This window comes from Alligator sinensis, unplaced genomic scaffold, assembly GCF_000455745.1.
Source record: "Alligator sinensis unplaced genomic scaffold, ASM45574v1 scaffold433_1, whole genome shotgun sequence".
Classification (NCBI taxonomy): domain Eukaryota; kingdom Metazoa; phylum Chordata; order Crocodylia; family Alligatoridae; genus Alligator; species Alligator sinensis.
The window spans coordinates 330,223-336,377 of record NW_005842502.1 but is presented as its reverse complement, the minus strand read 5'-3'; positions in this window follow the sequence as shown (position 1 = coordinate 336,377).

Sequence of the window (6,155 nt, the reverse complement as noted above, 5' to 3'; positions counted from 1 at the left end):
AGTGTACAGAGAGAATGTCCAAGTGTGATAACACTTGCAAGACTTGGGGCATGGTGTAGGGGTGGAATGGAACTATGCAATTAGCCCATAAGGCAATAACTGCAGCCACCTGGTGGTCATTAGGGCAAGGACCAGAGGCAGTGGTAACCATTAGAAGACAATGAAGTCTGGGATGCCCTGGGGCCCCCTTCCACTTATAAACATAAAATACACCAAGGTGTAGCAGGCAAGTGAGGGGGTGATTGCCCCCAAAGAGCAAGCAGGGTAAAAAGTTTTGTTGTTTTTGTTGGTTTCCATGGGCTTTCCAGCCACCCTTGGAGATGGCACCCTGCTACATAGATTAATTAGGTCAGCAGTAAATGTCCCATATCTACACATGCACCCCTGTTAGACTGGAGTAAACTAATTAAATCTGCAGCAGAATAGCACCTGTAAATAGAAGTACTATCCTGCAGAGGATTTTTTTCTCTGCAGCAGTGCACATGTGGATGCTGCCCCAGCTGGCTGGGGCATGGGGGTGCTTTAGGGCAGGGGTTGCCTGCTGGCTAGTCCTACACTGGAGTACTCTTGTGCCCCAGCTAGCCCCTCCACAGTACATTGAACTAGAAGGTGGGGAGCAGCCTGGGGCTGGCAGGCTGACCCCCAAGGTCCCCAGCCAGCTGGAGCTGCTTCAACCCAGCACAACATGCTGCAGTCCTGGGTGCACACTGAAATGGTGCACCCAGGAGCAATGCACACCAGGCAATAGGCTCTGGAGTTTATTGCTTCACATTAATTACATATGCAGATGTGCCTTGGAGGGGAGGGGTAGTGTATCTGGAGTATATACACATTCTGGGTGCATCTACATGAGACATTTACTGCACAGTTGACTAATTAGTTGTGCAGTAAACATCTCGGCATCTACAAGTGCACCCCTATGAGTCTGAGGTAAACTAATTTACATTGCAGCAGGATAGTACCCTGCTGTAGTGTTAAAAAAAATGCACAGAAGTGCACATGTAGATGCTGGAGGGGATGGCTGGGGCAGGAGGGTGCTTCAGTATGGGGGCTGTGGCCAGCTAGCCCTGTGCTGAAGCTCCTTTGTGCCCTACTCAGCCCCTCCACATCATGTTGGGCTGGGAGTAGCAGCCTCAGGCTGGCAGGCTGACTGCTGAGGCCCCACGCCAGCCAGGACTGCTCTGACCTGGCTCCACATGCTGTGACTGAATAAATGGTGGAGCTTAATGTTCTGGAGTTAACTGCTTCTGGGTGCATGTTCAAACAGCACACTCAGGAGCAATAAGTGGTGGAGCAATAAACTCTGCAGTTTATTCATGTACTGTAATTGCACATAGACACTCCCACTGAGCAGTGCTAAACTGTGGGGCCACATGAATCATATGTGCCAGGTTGAGAAGGGGCAACACAGGGATTCTGGGTATGCTATGCTGTGGCTCACCATGACTTGAAATGCTATTGACTCTGGTGGGGCCAGCTCAGTGCACTATGTGATAAACCATGAACCTTTTGGCTTTGGATTACTACCATGCATATCTTCTCTGATAGGTAAACTAAATCATGATGGGGGAGGTGGAGGGATTTTAAAAACAAACAAACTAGTGAGGTTAGATGGGCTACCTAGGGAATTCTATTGTAAATTTTGGGGGTGGATAGGGAAAGATTTGGTGCAGATTTTTAGGGAAATTATGGAAGCGGGGGAAGTAGGGGAGTGCTTTGCTGATGGGGTTGTCATACAGTTATATAAGAAAGGGGGGAGGGAAAGCTTAAAGAATTGGTGACCAATTACTTTGCTAAATGTAGATTATGAATTATTCACTAAGATGTTAGCAGGAAGAATGAAGGGGATAATATCGCAAGTCATTGGGGAAGAGCAGACGTACAGTGGAGGGGCATAGGATTATACAAACACATTGGGTTTTGAGGGATTTGTTAGACTATAGCAGGGATAGGAAGTAGTGTGGGGTAATGGGGAATTTAGAATTAGAAAACGTGTATGACAGGGTGAACTATGCATTTTTGTTTAGGGTGCTGGAGGGGATTGCGTTTGCAGAGTGGTTTGTCAGGTGGGTATGAGCAATTTATAAAGGGGCATAGAGTAGGGTGTTGGTGAGGGGTTTCTTAGGTCAAAAGTTTACAGTTGCAATGGGGGTTTGGCAAAAGTGTCTATTATCACCGGGTTGTTTTTTCGTGGGATTCTCTATTAGCACAGAGAATTAGGAAGGATGGGGTAATTAAGAGTGATGGTACTGGGGGGGGGGAGGGGAAATTAAATGTTTAGTATACATAGATGATATGACAATAGTGGTGAGAAATAGAATATCATTAGAAAGGGTTTTGAGATGCACAATGGAGTATGGGGAGGTGCCAGGGGCACAAGTTAACAAGGGGAAGATGGTTTTGTTAGTGATAGGAAAGTGGGACTATATAGAAAGACACAGATTATGGGTGGTAAAAGATAATTTAAAGGTGTTGGGGGTAAATTTTGACACAAGGGTGAAAAGGGGAGAGGGCATAGAAGGAATTAGGGACACATATTAGAGGGGTGGTAGATTTATGGAGTTCTAGGGGTTTATTGTTTTCAGGGAAAGTGGAACTGATTAAGAAGGTGCTGTTACCAATTATATTGTTCATTGTGATGGTGTACCCACCATTGTGGTTACAGGCATGGTGGATATAATGGGAGATTTGTGGGGTTTTTTTCTGGGGAGGGAAGACAGAGAGGATAGCAAGGGAGAGAATTTATATACAGCAGGGGAGTTAGGGAGGTGGGGGTTACTGGAGGTAGAAGTTTTGTTTATGGGCATTTTGTTTTGTCAGTGGTGTGGGAGGCTAGAAGGGAAGGAGGGGTAGTAGGGAGGTTTTGTAGGTACTGGGGAGAGAAAATATTGAGGAAGTTGGGTTTGTTTAGGACAAGGTGGACTGGCTTATGGGTGTGGAAACATTACATTATGCACAGATGGGGGCTTTATTCAGGTACATGGTTTAGTGGTGTTGGCGTTGGAAGAGCTACAAAAAGTGAAGAATGTTTCAGTTAATTAGAGGGAAGGGTGGTTTAATGGATGTGGGGGATTTAGCTTGGGCATGGGTTAGGGAAGTTTGGAAAGGGGTGGTGGACAGAACATAGGGAACTTGCATGGAAGGATACAAAGGTTATTAATGGTGAGGGGAAACACAGCATTGGTGGGGTTTGGTAAGAATGGCAGAATGTTCATGGGAACTATGTTGTAGGGAAGAAACAGTTTATCACATTCTGGGAGTGTTTTATGCAAGAAAGGTGTGGGAATGAGTGAAGAGGTTTTTGGGTGAGATTGTTTTATGTATGGCCGTGGTGAAGTAGGAGTCCCTGGCTAGCCACAGAGCTAGCTGCCCAACTGCCTCTGGGCACACCACCCACCTGTCTCTCCTGCCATGCCTTGTTAACTAATTGATCATTGTTAATCAAGGCAGGAGGCTGTCCATTGTACACCCAGATATTGGGGGGGGATATCCGTGGTTCCATTCCACCCCTACACCATGGCCCAAGCCTCACAGATGGCATCTCGGGCAGTTAGCTCAACCGACGCCTTTGCCCATTAGCTGTGGCCCCCAACCTTGGGGACCTTCGGCTTCCATAAGCCCTGGCCCCATCTCGGGACCAGTCGGGACTCTGAGCTTCTTTGTTCTTCATGGGCATCCCCCACAGTGGACCCCTGGCTCTTTTGACCCTTTGCTCCTGGACCCAGCATTGACCAGCCGAGTACCTCAGTGGGTTTTTTGCCTCCTGCCTGCACTTGTGGGTCAGGGTCCCCCATTCTCAGCTCAGGTGCTCCTGGAAGCATGCCTGGCCCTGAGGGGTCACTCCCCCAGCAGGCTCAGGTACCTCCAAGAGCTTACCTGGCCTACCTTGCTCTGGTGTTATCTGGCCCACCCGCTCGGGTTAAGGCACCCCTACTCACCTTTCACTGGGGTAGTAACTGACCTGGCATTTCCTGGGGGCTCCCACACCATTGAGAGTCCCACTAGGCCACCCACTCCTGGCAGGATGCACTTTTTAGGTTATGCCCAGGACCCTCCAAACCATCCCCTACAGCTCCTGTCCTTACCTCCAGAATGTTCCAAGCAGCCCTGCAGCCAGGCAATGTTACTGCCTAGCCTGCCAGCAGCAAACTGCCCTGCTTATATAGGTAGCCATAGATCTTAAATGGCTGCCCCCAAAAAAGGCCAGCTCCTGCACAGTATCAAAATAGCACTATCTAGAAATGCAAGAGCAAAGGAAGAAAATAAAACTATATAATAAGGAAAGGGAGGTGTGGGTACTACTGGTGGGAATTAAGGTTGCATTGTGAAAAGTTAGGTGTTTAATAATTACTAAGGGCTGTGTGTTTTTTCAGCAAGGGAATGTTTACAGTTGGGGTATTATGAAATGAGGGGTTATATGAGACAGGGAGAGGACAGGGGTCAGGAACAGGAATTACACGGGGTGTGGAAATATGTTAACTGGAATCATTTATTTGACCTAGCAGGGATTGGATGAGGAAAGGGGAAAAAGCAGGGGAGGGTAGGTGGCAGGATGAAGAGGTTTGTATATGAATTGTAGGGCTGTGCAAAGTTTCAGTCCCTGATTCGATTTGGTGGAGATTTGGCCTGATTCAGTGGCTGAATCTCTGAATCTGAATCGAATCGGAGGACCCTTTAATCTCTCCAAATCGATTCAGAGAGATGTGGAACGATTCAGACATAGAGACAGCTTTAAATGTTTTTTATACATACCTCTGGGTAGCAGGGGCTCATGAATGCTGTGATGCTGGGGCACGTGGAGTGTCCCACAGAAGCGGGGGGGAGCTGCCCAGTGCGCTCAGCAGCAAACCCAGAAGTGAATCAGAAGCACTTCTGGTCCACTTTCAAGTCCGCTATGGAGTGTGCTGCCCATCCCCACCCCGTGCCCCCTTGGCTCAGTGACTGGTGCATCCTGGGTCTGGGGGGGCACCCGGGGTCCCCCTGCAGCTGATCGCCAAACCAGGAGGGCATGGGGGGGCCCCCAGTGTCCTCCCCAGCAGACCCAGAAGTGCACCGGAAGTACTTCCCGGGCACTTCTGGGTTCGCCGCCGAGAACATGGTGGGTCCGCCCGCACTTCTGTGGGACCCTCCATGTGCCCCAGCATAGCATTGATCATGAGATGTTCCTGCTACCTCAAGGTTTGTAGAAAAAACTTTTAAAGCTATGTCCATGTCTGAATCGCTGATTCTCCAAATCGCCATCGAATCTTCAGATTTGGATTTGGCCAAATTGAATCAGGGACAAAGAATCGAATCACTGCCCCCGATTTGGCCCAAATCTGAATCCAAATTGAATAGGGCTCACTTCACACACCCCTAAATGAGTTGGGTGATGGATGAGGCTTATAAATAGTATAACTGTATTATGGGGTTAATCGGAATTTAGATGTGTTTTGCTCTGGTCGGTTTTGTTTTTGAGGAAAAAAAATCTGTAAGTTATTTGTGGAATTTCTGTTTGGTTTGTTTCATCAGAGATATGATTTAGTTTTTCATTTGAGTATGACTTGGAGTTATATAATTTATAAATGCAACTGGTTTTGCTACTGGATGTTTGCCTTACGGATTCAGCTAATGGCTCAAAGTTGACGGTAGCAATTTTTTAATTGAAGTGTTCTTCCATTTCCATAAAAATCTTCTTGAATTTTGTTGAATGTGTGACAGTTGCAATGGTACCTGTGTTACAACCTCTCTGTGGTGCAAGGTCAGATAAGGGGGCATTGCATCCCTTTTCTGCATATCTCCTATGGATATGCATGGGTGAGGAAGTGGAAAACTTTCCTGTGCTTGTTTTGTCTGCGATTACACATTTTAACTGCTTTTTACAGTTTGAATACAAGAGACCAGGGAAGTCATGCTTGTGTGCACTGGCCCTTCCTTCTAAAACTTAAAATTCATAAGAGCGCCAATGCTGTAAGACAGGGGTGCTCAACCTCAAGCCTATGGGCTAAATCCAGAGCACCGAACCATGGTATCCAGCCTAAGGGGTTCCCCGTGGTTTGGGAGTGGGGAAGCAGAAGTGATTAATACTGCCACTCCTCCCCCTCCCCCGCTTCCCTACTGCCAAATTACCAAGCTCTGCATGGCTAGGTTGGGGCCAGACCATGCCCGCTATCCCT